The sequence below is a fragment of the Bubalus kerabau genome, chromosome 12 (assembly GCF_029407905.1).
Source record: "Bubalus kerabau isolate K-KA32 ecotype Philippines breed swamp buffalo chromosome 12, PCC_UOA_SB_1v2, whole genome shotgun sequence".
Classification (NCBI taxonomy): Eukaryota; Metazoa; Chordata; class Mammalia; order Artiodactyla; family Bovidae; genus Bubalus; species Bubalus kerabau.
Genome location: NC_073635.1, coordinates 38,060,052 through 38,081,202, shown reverse-complemented (window position 1 = coordinate 38,081,202; position 21,151 = coordinate 38,060,052).

Sequence of the window (21,151 nt, the reverse complement as noted above, 5' to 3'; positions counted from 1 at the left end):
GTTGGATATGACTGAGGACACACACACATATACACACAACTTATGGTACAAGTTTAACATTTCAGTTAATTTTTAAAATAACGTGAACTTAGACAAATATTAGTCTTTAGGAGTAATTTTGTGTATCTCACTTTCCCTGAAATTGATAATAAACCAGTGACAGAAAAATATGTAAAGCCAATGAGAATATAACTATTTAAGGGCTTATGAACTTATACCATAATTTTTTCAATTATAGGATGTGTTTATACTATGCCCAAAAATAAACCAGTAATTTGTCAGTTGCTTCTTTTGCTATTATCTTCTCCCATTCTGAAGGCTGTCTTTTCACCTTGCTAATAGTTTCCTTTGATGTGCAGAAGCTTTTAAGGCTAATTAGGTCCCTTTTGTTTATTTTTGCTTTTATTTCCAATATTCTGGGAGGTGGGTCATAGAGGATCCTGCTGTGATGTATGTCAGAGAGTGTTTTGCCTATGTTCTCCTCTAGGAGTTTTATAGTTTCTGGTCTTACGTTTAGATCTTTAATCCATTTTGAGTTTATTTTTGTGTATGGTGTTAGAAAATGTTCTAGTTTCATTCTTTTACAAGTGGTTGACCAGATTTCCCAGCACCACTTGTTAAAGAGATTGTCTTTAATCCATTGTATATTCTTGCCTCCTTTGTCAAAGATAAGGTGTCCATATGTGCGTGGATCTATCTCTGAGCTTTCTATTTTGTTCCATTGATCTATATTTCTGTCTTTGTGCCAGTACCATACTGTCTTGATAACTGTGGCTTTGTAGTACAGCCTGAAGTCAGGTAGGTTGATTCCTCCAGTTCCATTCTTCTTTCTCAAGATCGCTTTGGCTATTCGAGGTTTTTTGTATTTCCATAAAAATTGTGAAATTATTTGTTCTAGCTCTGTGAAGAATGCTGTTGGTAGCTTGATAGGGATTGCATTGAATCTATAGATTGCTTCGGGTAGTATACTCATTTTCACTATATTGATTCTTCCAATCCATGAACACGGTATATTTCTCCATCTGTTAGTGTCCTCTTTGATTTCTTTCACCAGTGTTTTATAGTTTTATATATATAGGTCTTTAGTTTCTTTAGGTAGGCATTGAAACATGTAAAATATCATGTATGAAACGAGTTGCCAGTCCAGGTTCGATGCACGATACTGGATGCTTGGGGCTGGTGCACTGGGACGACCCAGAGGGATGGAATGGGGTGGGAAGAGGGAGGGGGGTTCAGGATGGGGAACACATGTATACCTGTGGCGGATTCATTTTGATATTTGGCAAAACTAATAAGTTATGTAAAGTTTAAAAATAAAATAAAATTAAAATAAAAAATAAAAAAAAAAAAAAACAGTAATTTCAATGGAATTTGGCTCAGAATACAAACTGCAAATTGTCTAAGAACCTGTAAACAAGGTTTGTTAATATAAGACAATACAAAAATTGGAAATAAACAACTGGGACAAATGAGGATTTGTGCTGTCTTAATCTTATTTAATATCCCAATTATTGTTAAAAAAAAAAGAGTAAACACCATCAGGAAACTCACAGATAGTGCTAAAAGAGAAAGTAAGGAAAATGCTAATAAGAGCAATGAAATAATTTTTTAAATGAGGAAATAAAAATATGAGAAGTATCCCCAGATAATATGAAATAAAAGAGCTTTTTATCTTAACTATTATAATAATAAAATAAGATAGATGAAATATATTTAGAAGAGAGATTGAGGATAATTCAGTGACAGAAAATTTATTTACGAAGAACAGTTTCAATGGGTTTGAAAGATTAATGAGGAGGGGAGTAAAGCTGAAATATCGGCAGATCAGATCCTTGGAAAGGGATGTAGTTTATTATACGTATCAGCTCAATATAAAGAAGACGTCCCTAAGTGTTGGGTGCACATGTCTGGGGTGTGTGTTGTTTAAAAACAGAAAGGATTATATTGAAATGTAGTGTTTTCTATGATGTAAGTCTTATATGTCTTTGTGACTATTTAAGACCAGAAATATAGTTGAATTATCTGGCCATGAAATTTCAAAGATTCTTATAAAGAATTGCATTTAGATAATTGAATATTAAGTGTAAAAGTATGAATTCAGGATCAAATTTAGGATTTCCTAGTCTATCATATATTGACTATGTGAATTAAGCAAGTTATTTGAACTCAACTGTAGTTCTCTTGTATGTAAATATAACCAATACTCCTAGTTTACAAATCACTAATAATTAAAAAAGTATATGTATAGAAAACATAGTATAGGGTGAAAATTAAATAAGAATATGAAAATTACTTAAGATGTTTCACTGTATTTGTTTACTATTATTTATACAATTTTATGACCTCAATATCACTTGAAATACATATAGAAGGCTTTTTGTTTGTTTTTTTCTGGTGAGACTCTCACCAGAATTTGGAAGCATAGTAACAAAAATAGGTAAAGTGAACTGGTTTAAGTCTCGTATAGTCAGAAGTACTCAGTTATAGCATTTGCCTTTTGCTGTATCATTAATGATTTTTTCAATATGCAGAATATATAAAATATGTAAAGATTATTTTTTATGTATACTTAAACTTTGAGATATTAAATACTTAGGAAATTATTTTTGTCTGAAGTCACTGTTACCAACACACAGCCTTACTATTTTATTGGGCTGGCCAAAGTTCACTTGGATTTTTCCATAAACTGTTACAGGAAAACCCCAAGCAAATTTTTTGGCTGAGAAATGGAGTATTTTCTGCCATATCAATAAACAAGGATATCAGCCATCAGGGATTCTGTCCCTCCAAATGTGAATTTCCAAGTCCAGAAAGAACAATGTCTGCTATCTGGTAGCCATCTAGCTGCATCTGGGAGCTGTCACCACTACCTACGATGAGGGAGGAACTGTATAATGTGAAAAATCAAATAGCAGGATGCTGGCGCCAGATAGCTGAGATGCATAAGGAAGGAATAATTTCAGTAAGCCCAGATTCTTGCATATTCCTGTACATAGAAAAGGGCAAGATTCCTTAAATTGAAATATCTGGTTTTCTTTAATTAACAATAATCTTTTGATATTCAGACTACCTGCCCCTTGTTACAAGCTTTTATATAACCTGACTCCTCCACCCAAGTCCCCCTATCCCCCAATTCCTTGCAATAGTTTTCTCAAGGTTCTTTAAAATGCTGTCTCCTGGGCTTGAATATTCCCACCAAATAAAACATAACTCTCAACCTCTAGGTTGTGACTGTTTTTTAAGCCGATATGGTCAACCCAGTATTTTAGTAAAGTCTGCTGTTTCATTATGGTGTATATGATTATACTTCAGAGTAACAGTCAAAGGAGAGTAATTACAGGCTACAAACATTTTCAGAACCAGTGTTCTAGATCTGTATTCTATATAGAGATTTTATAATAAAGTCACGTGGGATTCTTTTTAAAAAACATAGATTAATAGACCTCTTTCTTGGAGATTCTGAATATCTACAACTAAAAGCAAAATTTCTGGCTATATTAACCTTCATTGGTGATTCTCATGAGTCAAATTTGGGAAGTTGACTAAACCACACCAGTGTTTCAAATTTGGTATTTCTCTGTTTCAGGGAAAATTCAAATGATTCTTTGTTTCATGATATCAAAACAAAATTTTGTGTAAATGTGAAATATGCCATTCTCATTCAAATATATACAATCAGATGTGAAAATTCTGTGTAACTCAGCAAAGGGGCTGGAAGAATGATAAGGCAGTTCAAAAAAGGATGCAAAAGAAAGCTTGAGATTAGTTTGCAACATTAGATATACTGTGCTAAATTGCTTCAGTCGTGTCTGACATTGTGACCCCATGGGCTGTTTAATTGCAAATAGTGTATCAGAGTTGCTTGTCTTTTAGAGACAGAGATAATCCTTCCAGTGGGTCTGTTGTGCCGTCATGATACTGAAAGGACTTATTTTGGTCAATGTTCGTCTCATTTCTTAAGTTTGAGTAATTTTCCTTAACGACCAATAAAGTTATATAAATCATGTATTTGCTTTTGTTCTTCTTTAATATTTTTAATTAAAAAAAAAAAAAAACTCAACTAATATACACATAGCCTCTGAAGTTGAGAAGGAGGGTTTTTTGGGTTTTTTGTTGTTGTTGTTTTTTCTTTAAGAGGTTTTTCACCAGTTCCAAAATTTGATTTGAAGATTGATTGTACTGAGTATGAAAGTGAAAGTCGCGAGTTGTGTCAGGCTCTTTGCAACTCCATGGACTATACAGTCCACGGAATTCTCCAAGCCAGAATACTGGACTGGGTAGCCGTTCCCTTCTCCAAGGGATCTTCCCAACCCAGGTATCAAACCGGGGTCTTCTGCATTGCAAGCGGATTCTTTACCAACTGAGCTACCAGGGAAGCGATACTGAATATTTTAGTCCAAAAACAAATCAAATAATACAATCTAATATTTGCTTTCATTGTTTAGTGAAAAGGGCTTGCTTGATTAGAATCCTCTGGCTGCCAGTTCTTAGGAAAGAAAGGAAACTAATTACAGTGCATCAAATAAAAACAAAATCTTCTGATTTCAGAGTTGAGAAAGATTATCATGAATAAATATCAAATTAAAGAATAAAATGGTTTAGGTAAATTAGCTTTATATGGGGATATAATTAATATTTAATAGCAATAAATATTTTATCTTTGTGTGTTTTTTAGCTAAGAAATGTTTCTTAGAATCATTTAGCTGAAGTCATTATTTTATTCATATAATGATGTTCAGATGTAAATTTATTTAGACTTTTTGATTTAAATTATTCCAGCTTCAGTTTGTTGATAGTTTTAGAAACATATTAACATTCTGTCCCTCTTGGTGATATCATGTATATAGACATGGTAAAATAATAATTGTTCTATGCTTCTGAAAAGATTAGAAAAGTTGATTATCAATATCCCTTTTATATAACTAATGCATACTATACTTTATATATTTTAGTTATAGAGAAATGCCTAGAATAATAAAATGATAATAATATGTAAAATAAGACACGGGGAGGGAGGTGGGAGGGGGGTTCAGGATGGGGAACACGTGTACACCCGTGGTGGATTCATGTTGATGTATGGCAAAACCAATACAATATTGTAAAGTAATTAGCCTCCAATTAAAATAAATAAATTTTAAAAAAAGACACTAGAAACATTCTCCTACCAATAAATATAAGCATTGTTTTCAAATCTAAATTATTTGAAGCTTATATATTGTACATGCTTATGAATCAAACAGAATAGCACAGCAAATTATAGAAGATAGTTAAGTGTGAAGCTCTATGTCAAGGTCACAGTACAAAAATCTCTGGAAAGGACAAAATCCAGCTGTTGCCATGAGCCTCCTGATCTAAACTGGCAAGTCCCCAACTCCATATTAGGTAAGATACCCACCCTATTATCCATCCTATATCACCCTAACCAATCACTTAATGCCACCCTCCCAGCAGAAATTTTTCTCTCTCTTGAGGCTATAAACATTGGCTACTAGCCCAAGGAAGGCATCAGCTCTTCCTTGAGCTCGTCCATTGTTCTAACAGTATCTCCTGCTCTAATAAGCTCTATTCTCCTCCCCTTCTGTATTGTTAGGAAGTTCTTTTCCAATCTGTGCATGGATCTTGATAGTAAAAAAACATGCATGCTAAGTCGCTTCAGTTATGTCAGACTCTGCGACCATATGGACTGTGGCCCACCAGGTTACACTATCCATGGGATTCTCCAGGCAAGAATACTGGAGTGGATTATCATGCCCTCCTCCAGGGAATCTTTCCAACACAGGAATTGAACCCACATCTGCAGCTACTGCATTACAGCTGACTCTACCACCAAGTAAGCCCTTAAGGAAAAGAAACACCAAATATTTCCTGTAATTGTCATATATGTATTTGTCTATTCACTCCACTTTTTATTTTTCTATAACTGTCCCTGTTTCCTGGCACAGAGATACTAAAATCCTTGTGATTCCCTAAGCTATAAGAGCACTGAACACATCTCTCTCTCTTTTTTTCTCTTTTTAATATCTTTGATCCTTGTTTCTTACGTAGAATTCTTAAACACCTTGGAATTTCCTAGATAATTGTAGTATTGTTTCTTCTAATGACATTACTCTTGGTGGGCTCCTATATAAGTGTGTGTGCATATATATACACACACTTGAGAGTGGAATTGCTAGATCATATGGTAGTTCTGTTCTGTGTGTGTGTGTGTGTGTGTGTTTTAATTTTGCAGGTAATGGGGACTCCAATCTGTTTTCCAGAGTAATTTCACCAATTTGCAACCTCATTAACAGTGCACAAGTGTTCCCTTTCCTCTACCTATTCACCAAAATTGTTACTGATGTTTTTGTTGTTGCTTTATGTGTTTTACAATAACCATTTTGAGAGATGTGGGATCATGTTTTATTTTACTTTTCATTTGTACTTTGCTGATGAGCAGTGATATTGAGCATCTTTTCATGTATTTTTTGGCCATCTGTGTGTCTTCTTTGGAAAAATGAAAATGTCTATTCCGGTCCTTTGTCCATTTTTCAATCAAGTTTTTGTTTGTTTGTTTGTTTATTTGTTAATGTTGAGTTGTATGAGTTCTTTGTATATTTTGGATATTAACCCCTTATCAGATATATTATTTGTAATGATCTTCTTCTACTCAGTAAGCTGCCTTTTCATTTCATTAATAGTTTTCCTTCAAAAGCTTTTCAGTTTGATGTAGTCTACTTGTTAATTTTTACTTTTGTCTCCCTTACTTTAGGGGACAGATCAAAAACAATATTGCTAAGACTGATGTCAAAGAGCATACTGATTATGTTTTCTGCTAGAAGTTTTATAGCTTCAGGTCTTAACATTTAAGTCTTTATCATCTTGAGTTTATCTTTGTATATGACGTGAAAAATAATTCATTCTTTGGTATGTAGCTGTTTCCCAACAGCATTTATTAAAGAGACTATACTTTTCACATTACATATTCTTGCCAAAATCATTGTAGGTTAATTGGTCATTTAAACATAGATTTATTCCTGGGCTCTCTAATCTGTTCCATTGATTTCTGTGTCTGTTTTTCTCTAAGAACCATTTTTTGATTACTGTAGCTTTGTAGTATCATGTGAAATCATGCATTGTGATGTCTCCAACTTTGCTATTTCTCAAAATTGTTTTGGCAATCCAGGACCTTTTATGGTTGCAAACAAATTTCAGACTCATTTGTTCTAGTTCTGTTTAAAAAAATGTCATTGATATTTTGATATAATTCAATCAGTAGATTTGCATAATGCCACCTTAACAATATTAATTCTTCCACCAAGAGCACTATATATTTCCATGTACTGTCTTTAATTTCTCTAATGAATGTCATGGTTTTCTAAGAACAAGTCTTTTATCTACTTGGTTAAATTTATTTCTAGGTAAAAACAATTATAAATGGAATTTTGGGTTTTTTTATTTTTTAATTTTTTTAATTTATTATTATTATTTTTTACTTTACAATATTGTATTGGTTTTGCCATACATCAACATGAATCCACCATGGGTGTACACGTGTTCCCCATCCTGAACCCCCCTCCCACCTCCCTCCCTGTACCATCCCTCTGGGTCATCCCAGTGCACCAGCCCCAAGCATCCTGTATCTTGCATCAAACCTGGACTGGAGATTCATTTCTTATATGATATTATACATGTTTCAATGCCATTCTCCCAAATCATCCCACCCTCTCCCCCTCCCACAGAGTCCAAAAGACTTTTCTATACATCTGTGTCTCTTTTGCTTTCTCACATACAGGGTTATTGTTCCCATCATTCTAAATTCCATATATATGCATTAGTATACTGTATTGGTGTTTTTCTTTCTGGCTTACTTCACTCTGTATAATAGGCTTCAGTTTCATCCACCTCATTAGAACTGATTCAAATGTATTCTTGCTAATGGCTGAGTAACAGGCCTTAGAAAGCATCACTACAAACAAAGCTAGTGGAGGTGATGGAATTCCAGTTGAGCTATACCAAATCCTGAAAGATGATGCTGTGAAAGTGATGCACTCAATTTGCCAGCAAATTTGGAAAATTCAGCAGTGGCCACAGGACTGGAAAAGCTCAGTTTTCATTCCAATCCCAAAGAAAGGCAATGTGAAAGAATGCTCAAACTGCCGCACAATTGCACTCATCTCACATGCTAGTAAAGTAATGCTCAAAATTCTCCAAGCCAGGCTTCAGCAATATGTGAACCGTGAACACCCTGATGTTCAAGCTGGTTTTAGAAAAGGCAGAGGAACCAGAGATCAAATTGCCAATATCCGCTGGATCATGGAAAAAGCAAGAGAGTTCCAGAAAAGCATCTATTTCTGCTTTATTGACTATGCCAAAGCCTTTTACTGTGTGGATCACAATAAACTGTGGAAAATTCTGAAAGAAATGGGAATACCAGACCACCTGATCTGCCTCTTGAGAAATTTGTATGCACGTCAGGAAGCAACAGTTAGAACTGGACATGGAACAACAGACTGGTTCCAAATAGGAAAAGGAGTACGTCAAGGCTGTATATTGTCACCCTGCTTATTTAACTTATATGCAGAGTACATCATGAGAAACACTGGACTGGAAGAAGCACAAGCTGGAATCAAGATTGCCAGGAGAAATATCAATAACCTCAGATATGCAGATGACAATGCCCTTATGGTAGAAAATGAAGAGGAACTAAAAAGCCTCTTGATCAAAGTGAAAATGGAGAGTGAAAAAGTCGGCTTAAAGCTCAACATTCAGAAAACGAAGATCATGGCATCTGGTCCCATCACTTCATGGGAAATAGATGGAGAAACAGTGGAAACAGTGTCAGACTTTATTTTTCTGGGCTCCAAAATCACTACAGATGGTGACTGCAGCCATGAAATTAAAAGACGCTTACTCCTTGGGAGGAAAGTTATGACCAACCTAGATAGCATATTCAAAAGCAGAGACATTACTTTGCCAACAAAGGTTCGTCTAGTCAAGGTTATGGTTTTTCCTGTGGTCATGTATGGATGTGAGAGTTGGACTGTGAAGAAGGCTGAGTGCCGAAGAATCGAAGCTTTTGAACTGTGGTGTTGGAGAAGACTCTTGTTAGTCCCTTGGACTGCAAGGAGATCCAGCCTGTCCATTCTGAAGGAGATCAGCCCTGGGATTTCTTTGGAAGGAATGATGCTAAAGCTGAAGCTCCAGTACTTTGGCCACCTCATGTGAAGAGTTGACTCATTGGAAAAGATTCTGATGCTGGGAGGGATTGGGGGCAGGAGGAGAAGGGGACGACAGAGGATGAGATGGCTGGATGGCATCACTGACTCGATGGACGTGAGTCTGAGTGAACTCCGGAAGTTGGTGATGGACACGGAGGCCTGGCGTGCTGTGATTCATGGGGTCGCAAAGAGTCTGACACAACGGAGCAACTGATCTGATCTGATCTGAGCATTGTCATCCTGTTTATAATCACTGGTAAATAGATTTTCCTATTGCCAATTAACTTTTTAAAGACACTGTAGAATATAGAAACCAGATGGAATTCGAACACACATAACCCTAGAGAAAAGGGTGATGTCTAGGTTTAACTGATTTTTCCATAATGTACCTCTGTAGTCTTCTTAACCCACAATACATACTATATTACTAAGCAGAACTTAATAGTCGTACTGGGTAGAAATCATAGGTCACTGTTTTTGTTTACTATAGTAGCTGGAAATTGAAGAAAATCCAAAAAAGAAAAAAGGAAAATCCTGAAATCTGAATATATACTCTCTCTAATCTTTCACTGACTCATAATTTGGGCATACTTGGAGCAGACTGAAAAGACAGAATAAGAACATTAGATTTAAACAGCTGAACTGAACTGTATGGCAACAATAGCATAAATTACAGGAGCAGATAAAAGGAATTAGGTCACCAAAAGTTTCTTATGTTATGCCTGAAATATAAATAGTTTCTAAAACAAAACTCCCCTGATAGGCAAAGAAGAAATACAAGAAGTAACTAGAGAAAAATTAAAACAACAACATTAACAAAAATGATTACTAGCAATAAGAAATCAATCCCTAAAACAGGAATCATGTATGTGTAACTTTGAACTCAAGGAATCATGTGGAAAACAATAACTGGAAACCTTAATGAGGTCAACAGAGGTCTGTGCTTCTGCATATCTCAGGGGAGACACTAGAATTTTAATACTAAGATTTTAAAGAGGCTCCACAAATGCTTTAGTGCTTCAATACATCCTGCCCTAACAAAGCAATAAATAACCCTCTACAAATTCAATGCTATTGGTTAGTCTTTAAACTGTATGATAGAATAAAAAACAATTCCTTAAAAGTATACTTACAACTGTAAATATTTATATTGGAAGATAAGCAAATTAGCTACCTAAGCATTTTAAAAATGATTAAGCATATTGTGTTATATTCATGCAATTTATTTTTTAAATAGTTTATATTGGGTTTATTGTTTAATATTGTTCAATCACCAAGTCCTGTCCAACTCTTTTGTAACTCCATGGACTATAGCCTGGCAGGCTCCTCTGTCCATGGGATTTCTCAGGCAAGAATACTGGAGTGGGTTGCCATTTCCTTCTCCAGTGAATCTTCCCAAACCTGATGTCAAAGCTCCATCTCCTGCTTGGCAGGTGGATTCTTTACCACCGAGTCACCAAAGAAATAAGAGTATATATATGTACATAATGATTTACAGGATTATATGTAGCATACATAGGATTTAGTGAATATGAATATCACACATTAAGTAAATATAAATCATAAATTACATATGCAAATAATTAATAGAAATTATATTGGGAGACAATTGCAGAGATGAAAATTCTGCCTCATGACATGTTATTTTGTTGTTTTTTGTGTTTCCAAATAATCCACAATTTTTATGTGTAAATTTAAAGTGCAATTCAATTAAAAATAAACTTTCAAATATTTCTGTTTTTTCTATTTTGCAATAATATATTTATATCTTATATCACAATATTTCTGTATGATATTCTTGTTGCTCAATATAATTTTCCCATGAAATATGTGTCTAGTTGAGTATATTAGTTTGAATAACTCTGTGTGCAATATACATAGCTTAAAATTTATTCTTAAAATCTTCTTTGACATTTTGACTACTGCATAACTGGCTTGATATCATGTGTAAATATTAAAATCATATAGGAAAATTGTAAATGTCTCATAATCAGTCTCTAAGGAAATATCCAGAGACAAATGATATAATATACCATATAGAAACAACATTCAAAGAAAGTGTGACAATATAATGTAAAGCACAGCATTTTTGAGTTTAGAAGTAAATAGTTGTTTCTGAGTATTTTCTATTTGCAAAATGTTAATTTTCAACAATGGAAGATGGTTCATACATTTAACACATTACAAGTGGCCATTTTGGTGTAATTGCTTACTTTAAAATGTGCTACATTTTTTGAAAATCATCCTATTTTGGAAATGTTCAAAGTTTTGTGCAATTTCTTTTTTAATTCATAATGTATTACCTTACAGCCTGAGATTTAACAGACTTCAGTTTCATAGGCAACATGATCCCACTATGCAGATTTTTGATATTACATTTAAATAAACCTTTGAAAGAATAAATAGCTGCATTTTACAGTGACAATTTTATTAAATTACACTTTTAGATTTCACTATGCATTTACTAAAACCAGTACTGACATTTTCTGCTATTGATTTATTTTTCTCTTCAGTTATCCTGGCTACAGGCAAAAATTACATTGTAATGTTTTTGATTCATCTCCTGGAGTGTTGTTTTCCAGCTAAAGGGGAGAATAAATCAAGAAACATAGATTTAAAATATCCACACAAATATAGAATGTCCCACATACTTCTGTGGTTTTACCTTTTAATATAAATTACACTTTTGACGTGAAAAGAAAAGGGTCCATATGACCAATATAAAATGAATTCCCGATAAATCATTTGGTAAAGAATCCACTTGCAATGCAGGAGACCCCGGTTCAATTCCTGGGTCTGGAAGCTCTCCTGGAGAAGGGAGAGGCTACTCACTTCAGTATTCTTGGGTTTCACTTGTGGCTCAGCTGGTAAAGAATCTGCCTGCAATGCAGGAGACCTGGGTTCTATCCCTGGGTTGGAAAGATCCCCTGGAGAAGAGAAAGGCTACCCACTCCAGTATTCTGGCCTAAAGAATTCCGTGGACTGTATAGTCCATGAGTTCGCAAAGAGTCGGACACGACTGAATGACTTTCACCTTCACTTTCATAAAATGGATTAAACCTAGCATCTAAAGAATTTTAACAGAATGCTCATTTTCAACTATGTGAGCTAAATGTATTGCATATTCTTTCTGTATCCACATCAAATGTATAGGCTATAACATAAAAATCTTATCAAAAATTAAAATTGCAATAATGTATTTAGTTTTAAAATATAAGACAGGTAACCTGTATAGTTTCAGAGAGGCTAAGAATTGTCTATAAATCTGAGAAAGCAGCAACTGTTAGAGATTTAGCAAAATAGATTAAATATTAATGTTCTGGACCAACAGTTGGTGAAAGTTAGGAATTAGAGAAAGAATATCAACAAAAAGCAGGAATGTCTATTTGGGGCACAGCCATAAAAGCAGAGGTGCTTCAATGTTTTGTCTTTCTCAGATAAACAATATCAAAGCAAATATCATTCTCCCATTGACATAGAGAGCTTGAGAGTTCACGATGAAGATTGATATCATAGTGTGGCTGCCACCATCTACTAGGAATGTGGAAGATTTGCCCAATATGACTTTTTTTTAAGATAATTATTGATATCAATATTATTTTAAATTATTATTTAAATATTATTTTAAAATACTTTTTTTAACAAGTCATACTGGGCAAATCTTCCACATTCCTTGTAGATGGTGGCAGCCACACTATGATATCAATCTTCATCATGAACTCTCAAGCTCTCTATGTCAGTTTTCATTCCAATCCCAAAGAAAGGCAATGCCAAAGAATGCTCAAACTGCCGCACAATTGCACTCATCTCACACGCTAGTAAAGTAATGCTCAAAATTCTCCAAGCCAGGCTTCAGCAATATGTGAACCGTGAACACCCTGATGTTCAAGCTGGTTTTAGAAAAGGCAGAGGAACCAGAGATCAAATTGCCAACATCCGCTGGATCACGGAAAAAGCAACAGAGTTCCAGAAAAGCATCTATTTCTGCTCTATTGACTATGCCAAAGCCTTTGACTGTGTGGATCACAATAAACTGTGGAATATTCTGGAAGAGATGGAAATACCAGACCACCTGATCTGCCTCTTGAGAAATTTGTATGCAGGTCAGGAAGCAACAGTTAGAACTGGACATGGAACAGACTGGTTCCAAATAGGAAAAGGAGTACGTCAAGGCTGTATATTGTCACCCTGCTTATTTAACTTATATGCAGAATACATCATGAGAAACGCTGGACTGGAAGAAACACAAGCTGGAATCAAGATTGCTGGGAGAAATATCAATAACCTCAGATATGCAGATGACACCACCCTTATGGCAGAAAGTGAAGAGGAACTAAAGAGCCTCTTGATGAAAGTGAAAGTGGAGAGTGAAAAAGTTGGCTTAGAGCTCAACATTCAGAAAACGAAGATCATGGGCATCTGGTCCCATCACTTCATGGGAAATAGATGGGGAAACAGTGGAAACAGTGTCAGACTTTATTTTTCTGGGCTCCAAAATCACTGCAGATGGTGACAGCAGCCATGAAATTAAAAGATGCTTACTCCTTGGGAGGAAAGTTATGACCAACCTAGATAGCATATTCAAAAGCAGAGACATTACTTTGCCAACAAAGGTCCATCTAGTCAAGGCTATGGTTTTTCCTGTGGCCATGTATGGATGTGAGAGTTGGACTGTGAAGAAGGCTGAGCGCCAAAGAATTGATGCTTCTGAACTGTGGTGTTGGAGAAGACTCTTGAGATTCCCTTGGACTGCAAGGAGATCCAACCAGTCCATTCTGAAGGAGATCAGCCCTGGGATTTCTTTGGAAGGAATGATGCTAAAGCTGAAGCTCCAGTACTTTGGCCGCCTCATGCGAAAAGTTGACTCATTGGAAAAGACTCTGATGCTGGGAGGGATTAGGGGCAAGAGGAGAAGGGAACAACTGAGGATGAGATGGCTGGATGGCATCACTGACTCGATGGATGTGAGTCTCAGTGAACTCCGGGAGTTGGTGACGGACAGGGAGGTCTGGTGTGCTGCAATTCATGGGGTTGCAGTCAGACACGACTGAGCGACTGATCTGATCTTATCTGATCAATAATATTTGGATTGGATCGTAACATGAAAACAACTGAACATTAAATTAGCAAATGGAAATTGAACTAGAAAATTTTCCAGAATGCAGCATGAAAGTAAAGTTCAGACATTTTTGATCTGTAAGTTCCAAAATCCAACCAAGACATAGTAGAGAAAAAAAGTGAACAGAACATAAAGACCTAATAGTGATAAAAGAAAGAAGAATTACTTGAAGGTAGAATAGTCCAATATTTCCCATAACAAAGACTTAAAAACATTCTTAAGAATAAAAAGATTAAGAATTGACAACTTGGATACTTCTTTTTTGAAAGCCTATCTAAACACACAATAGTAAATATTTCAGCATTTTGCTTAGAGTCAATTTGAAAGACCATCCAAAAATATCATTTTTCTCAGAAAGAAAAATCAAAGTATTATCAGCCTTTGAGAAATGGCTTTAATAACAAATGTTTGACTGTGATATCTATACAGTTGCATTCAGAAATTTTCAAATATACTAGGACTCAGAAATTTTATCAGTCATGTAGCATATTTGAATGAATAACTGTACTGAACTAAAAAGGAGATCTTAAAGGATATGGCAAAATGGGAAAAATAATAGAAAATAAAGCCACATACTTTTGTGTATTAAAATTATGAAAAAAATAAACTGAAAGCAAATAAAAGTTTAGAAACAACTAATCACAATTAAATAATACATTTTCAAGAAGAAATAGAGATCTATGACATTTTAAATATTAAATCAATGGAATAAGTAACTCTGCTTTTACCAGATGAATGTATTCTATCATTACTGCCTCTTACTAATTGTTCTCAGATTCAAGGATTCCATTTTATTGTGCACTGTATATTTTAAATCATTATTTGACTCCTAAGTTTCTTCTGATTCCTGAATAATAAAGAAAATATTGCTAAGTGTTCCATCAAAGTGTTAGTCGCTCAGTCGTTCCCAACTCTTTGTGACCCCATGGACTGCAGCCCACCAGGCTCCTGTGTCCATGAGATTTTCCAGGCAAGGATACTGGAGTGAGTTTCCATCTCCTTCTCCAAAGTGTTCCATAGGTACATTAAATACTGGCTGAGAGGCCAACCTGATGTATTTTCAAAAGCTTACACCAGACCAAAAAATAAAAATACATCAAAAGCATACAGAATACTTTTTTATATCCACCCAAAAACACACACAAGTGTAAAATATATTACTTTTAGCATTTTCATTATAGACAAAACAAAACGTATAAATTAGTATATTTATAATCTACTTAACAAAATATAGGGGAAAAGGCATAAAATTTCAAAACCAAGAATTAGATTGAGTATCTTAAATAATTTGGATTAATTGGGGAGGCCACCTTGTAAATGCTAAGTCTTCATTAAACACTTCACTAAACTTCTTTTTACTCATTTTTTTCTACTCCATAAACAGGAATGTTATTAATTGGCAATTATGATTGAGCTTAAGTTGTCTCTTTCCCAAATTTTCTTGCATTTATAAAACAAAATCAAAACAGAAATTTAAAACAAAACAAACAATGGTGTTCAGGCAAATCCTAGCAGCAAGTGTGGGAAATAGGATAATTTATGAGGGGTCCTAATTCCAGGCCTCTGCATTTGAATTGACCTCCAGGAGGCCACTGTTGCATTGCCCTTTCCAAGAAGCAGAGGAGACAAAGCCAACTGCTCCATTCACACTCATACTAAGTAGTCATTACATTAACAGCACATATTTGCAAGTAAAATTTGGAGCAAAGGGAAGATCAGGCTTTTAGGCTGAGAGTGACTTATAGCTCAGCATCAAATTTAAAAAGAAAATGGCTAAGAAATTACAGATTAAAGTAGGAAAATCAAGGAAGTAGTTAACTACATTTTCTGTAATGAATGAGTTGAGTTTTTAAAGATACATATTGTAGTTATTATAAATACTTATTTGGTTTTGTAAAGATGAATTTAATACTGATTTCAAATTAGTTATTTCATTCAGCATACATATTTTCCTTTACTGTGTCAGCTACACATTGACACTTGCCACTGACGTCTGCCATCTACTCTACAAGGATTAAATCATGTGCTGCTTATCCACTAAGAAAAAAGATGCACAAATGTGAGAGTTGCATGTTGTTTTACTGGGGTCAGAATGAAGACTTTGGCTAAGGAGAAAGCAACTCAGATAGCTCTGAGAAACTGCTCCAAAGATATAATGGGAGAAGGTCAATATATATGCTTTTGGTGAAGGAGAAGTTCAATGCAATCAAGTACTTATTTTACAACAGTTTTTCTGCTGGTCATGAGGAGCTGATGTTATTATGAAGGGATTCATTCCTTTTTTTAGGTATTAGGAGATACAGGAATTGGGATCATGAAATCAGTTTCTGAAAATATCTATTTAAAGACCTGTTACACCAGTTTCCCCCAGAAGCACAAAGTGCCTTATTCTCCACACTGAACTCCCTTTAGGGCTGAAGTTAAACATCTGCATCAGCACAGGATTCTATCTCCAAAAAGGCAGATAGCAAATTTCTTTGTGTTGTTCAGTTGCTAGCAAATGCCCTTGGCAAGCACCAATTTCTAGTTGACCAGACCTCCACGTGGTCATAAACTTGAGCATACTTTGGGAGGCATTTCATGACCATTTTGTCCCACATTGCTAGGAAGGCTCATTCCTAGTTATCGAAAAGAATTTGCTGATAGGCCACTCAATGTGTTATTATTGGGTTAGGTCTTAATAGTCAAAGATCTCTGGACACCTGTCTTCTAGTTATGCTCCAGGAGACTATTCCCTTTTATTGCATCTTCCCATATGTAGAGTTACTCTATTAAAATCATTGACCATATACAGAATTATATATTTTATCAACTTCTGTGAGTAGTCTACTCAACATTATTTACACTGGAGGCTCAGTTACATATTTGGTAATTGCAAGAAACAACAGTCTTGTAAAACCAGCAAATACAAATAACATAGCTGACAGTATTATTAAAGTCATAAGTGAGAATTAAGTCAAGGACTTCCATTAAATGTAGCAAGCATATTCCTAGGTCATTTTAGTTATTCTATTCTGTACCAATCTTTATTAATTCTAGTAAAGTTATATTTTAGAACTGTACATAAGACACCCAGCCCAGTCTCCTAGTATTATTGGGATGATTATCCTTAGTATAATTTAATTGTTCCCAAGATAATGGGGGGGTGGGCTTAAAACTTAAATGACTACAGCCTAATGTTAATCAAATAGATCCATTCCATTATTATGGGAGTTTTCCTTTAAATAAACAAGCTGTTACAGTTTTTGATTGAAACTTAGGTCATCATTCTGGTTGAGTTTAAGTCACTCTAGAAAATTTAAATCTATTGCCAGGGTCAAATGAGGTATTATTAACTGGCCAGGTGGAAGTTTCCCGTCTAATAATATCATGAGTAGACAGAACTGAACTGAACTCTTTTTCTTCTAAAATGGATTTCCTAGGGGATATCCAATCAGAGGCTTGGAGGGGAGAAATCCATCAAGGTAACCCAGAAGTACTAGACAAAGTTAATTGGCCACAGATCCAACAATTGGTTTGCTTTTTAAAACTAGCATAGAATCCTGTCCTTGATAGAAAAGATTTGACTTATGTGTAAATATCCAAGAAGACAAGAAAACATTATAAATGATCATATGAATCAGCTTCAGCATCTTTGCTAAGCTGCTTACTTCTGATGTCATCTTCTTCTCATTCTAGGGTAGTGCAGTTTCCTCTGTTTGAGTGTCATTATAAAGTGAATTTGAGGTCAGAAGTCTTTATGGACTAGTCTGGTGTAGGGGCCTTTGGAAGTGGAAATTAATCCAAGAGTCAATTTCCTTTCAAGTTCACTGTGCACCAGCTAGTTAATGGTATCCAATTTAAAAAAAAAATCCTTTTATCCAGGTTTGATACAGTCCCTTAAATTATGTCTTTTACCAGTCTTGGTAAAAGGCATCTGATTTTTATCCAACGATAGATTGCTGAGATAAGTTTCAGATACAAACCTAGAGTTTCCTCTAATAAATCAATTAAATTTTACGTTAACATAGCATTATAGCAAAGAACTATCTAGGATATGAATCAGTAGATACAGACCTTCATTAACAAACTAGGATTTAATATTCTTTGAAACATATTTTTCTCCCTAAAATTACCCTTGTTTTTCCAAATATAATGAAATTAAAGACTAGTTTGTTTGTGAAATAAGTCTGACTTCAACAAACATTGCCTGATGATTTGTATAACCATAATTTATCACAGACTTTTATGTATTTATTTTTTTGTTTTAGTGAAACTTTTATAAAGAATCTCAGACTGAACTTAAAACACACATACACACACACACACACACACACACAAACCTCTCAGGGCTAGGAAAGTCACACCAAGGGCTTATTACAGATTTTTGCCTAAAAGATCTAAGATGATTCCTCCCTTCTCAAATGCTCCAAATTTCCTTGAGATTTCTGTACCTGTTAGTGAGATAGCCTTCCTAACTTATCTGATAATGCTACTGGAAACCTAACTTTCCAGCCTCTGGAGGGATCAGATAGAGATAAAAGTTAAATATTTATATAATTTATAAAAAATAAAAGTATAATGTACCGATTACTAAAATTCATAATTAGTTTGAGGATAATGTTTTACTTACACCTGAAAACAGAGATTCAAATGAGCAATTTTTCATATAGAAACCATACATTTAGAAGCATATTTACTAGTTCTTTCAGTTCCTTTGTTAACTTTTGTGAAGCCATTAGATTTCTCATTAGAATCTTTAATTTCTTACCCAGTTCAGCATTATGATCTGAAAGTCAGAAACTTGCATTTATCCAAAAGTTCTTTTTATGAATATTCTTGAAGAGGAAATATTTATGTAAAAGCTTCAGAATAAAGCCATAACTGTCTATAATGACCAAAGACTTAAGGTATATTTAAAATCTGAAACTTGGTTACTGCTGTGACAACACTTTAAGATAGTAACTAGAATTATAACATTTTACCAACATATCAGAATTTTAGAAGCTCCATATAATTTCTAGGATAATGGTATTAGTAACATTTGCCATACTATATAACCTGAGGAGATTTGTTACTCATCTAACAGTACTTCCCATGCAATTCAACATACCCATCTTCTTAGTTTAATATCTCTCATGGAAAGTTTCAGGAGCCTTTTAAAGCATCCCAAAGTTAGCTAGATGTCAAAAGTGCTTCATTAGAGTTTGATTTAGGAAGTGTTGTCTATAAATATCAAAAAGCTTTAGGACACTCAGATAGAAGCATAATCACTGTGAAACAATAGATATTCACTTAGCCAAAATAACAATAGAAGATTTCAAAGGCATCAACTACAAATAGGCACTTGCCAAGGACATTCACTATCTGTCTCTGTGGATATTAACTTCTGTCCTGCTGCAGCTGTTGACCTTTGGCAGGCCCTGAAGAGAGTTCAGGGTGGAGAAAGAGGCACTTTGCACCCCAGGAAAACTGGTGCAACCAGTCTTTAGATATTAATAGATAGATATCTTCAAGAATTGATTTCATGATCCCAACCCCTGGATCTCCTTATATCTAAAAAAGCATTAAATTCCTTCATGATGATATCAGCTCCTCACAACTAGGAGAAAACCATTTGTAAAAAAAAAAGTGCTTGATTGCACCAAAATCCCCCTTCACCAATTTCATATATATTGAGATTCCCCCACTATATCTTTGACCAAATGGCCAGATTAAATCAGATTGATTATATTCTTTGTAACCAAAAATGGAGAAGCTCTATATGGTCAGGAAAAACAAGATTGGGAGCTTGGCTCAGATCATGAACACCATATTGCAAAATTCAGACTTAACTGAAGAATGTAGGGAAAACCCCTAGGCAATTCAGGTATGACTTAAATCAAATCCCTTATGATTATACAGTGAAAGTGACAAGTAGATTCAAAGGATTAGATCTGGTAGACAGAGTGCCTAAAGAACTGTGGATGGAGGTCTGTAACATTGTACAGGAAGCTGTGATCAAAACCATCACCAAGAAAATAAGAGAATCAAAAGACAAAGGATAAAAGGAAAGATATACCCATCTGAATGCAGAGTTTAAGATAACATCAAGGAGAGATAAGAAAGCCTTTTTACATGAACAATACAAAGAAATAGAGAAAAACAACAGAATGAGAAAGACTAAAGATCTCTTCTAGAAAATTAGAGATACCAAGGGAACATTTCATGCCAAGGCTGGTACAATATAGGACAGAAATGGTATGGACGTAAAAGAAACAGAAGATATTAAGAGGTGGCAAGAATATACAGAAAAACTCTACGAAAAAGATCTTAGGGACAGGACAGCCATGATGATGTGATCTCTCACACAGAGGCCAGACATACTGGAGTGTGAAGTCAGGTGGCCCTTAGGAAGCATTACTATAAAGTTAGTGGACATGATGGAATTCCAGCTGAGCTATTTCAAAACCTAAAAGTTGATGCTGTGAAAGTGCTGCACTCAACATGTCAGCAAATTTAGAAAACTCTGCAGTGGCCACAGGACTGGAAAAGGCCAGTTTTCATTTCAATCCCAAAGAAGGGCAATGCCAAAAATATGTTCAAACTACTGCACAATTGCACTCATTGTACATGCTAGCAAAGTCATGCTCAAAATCCTTCAGGCTAGGCTTCAATGGTATGTGAACTGAGAAGTTCTAGATGTACAAGCTGGATTTAGAAAATGTAGAGGGCTGCAGCCTTCCAGGTTCCCCCGTACATGTGATTTTCCAGGCAAGAGTACTGGAGTGGGTTGCCATTTCCTTCTCCAGGGGATTTTCCCAACCCAGGGATTGAATACAGGTCTCCTCCATTGTAATCAGATGCTTTATCATCT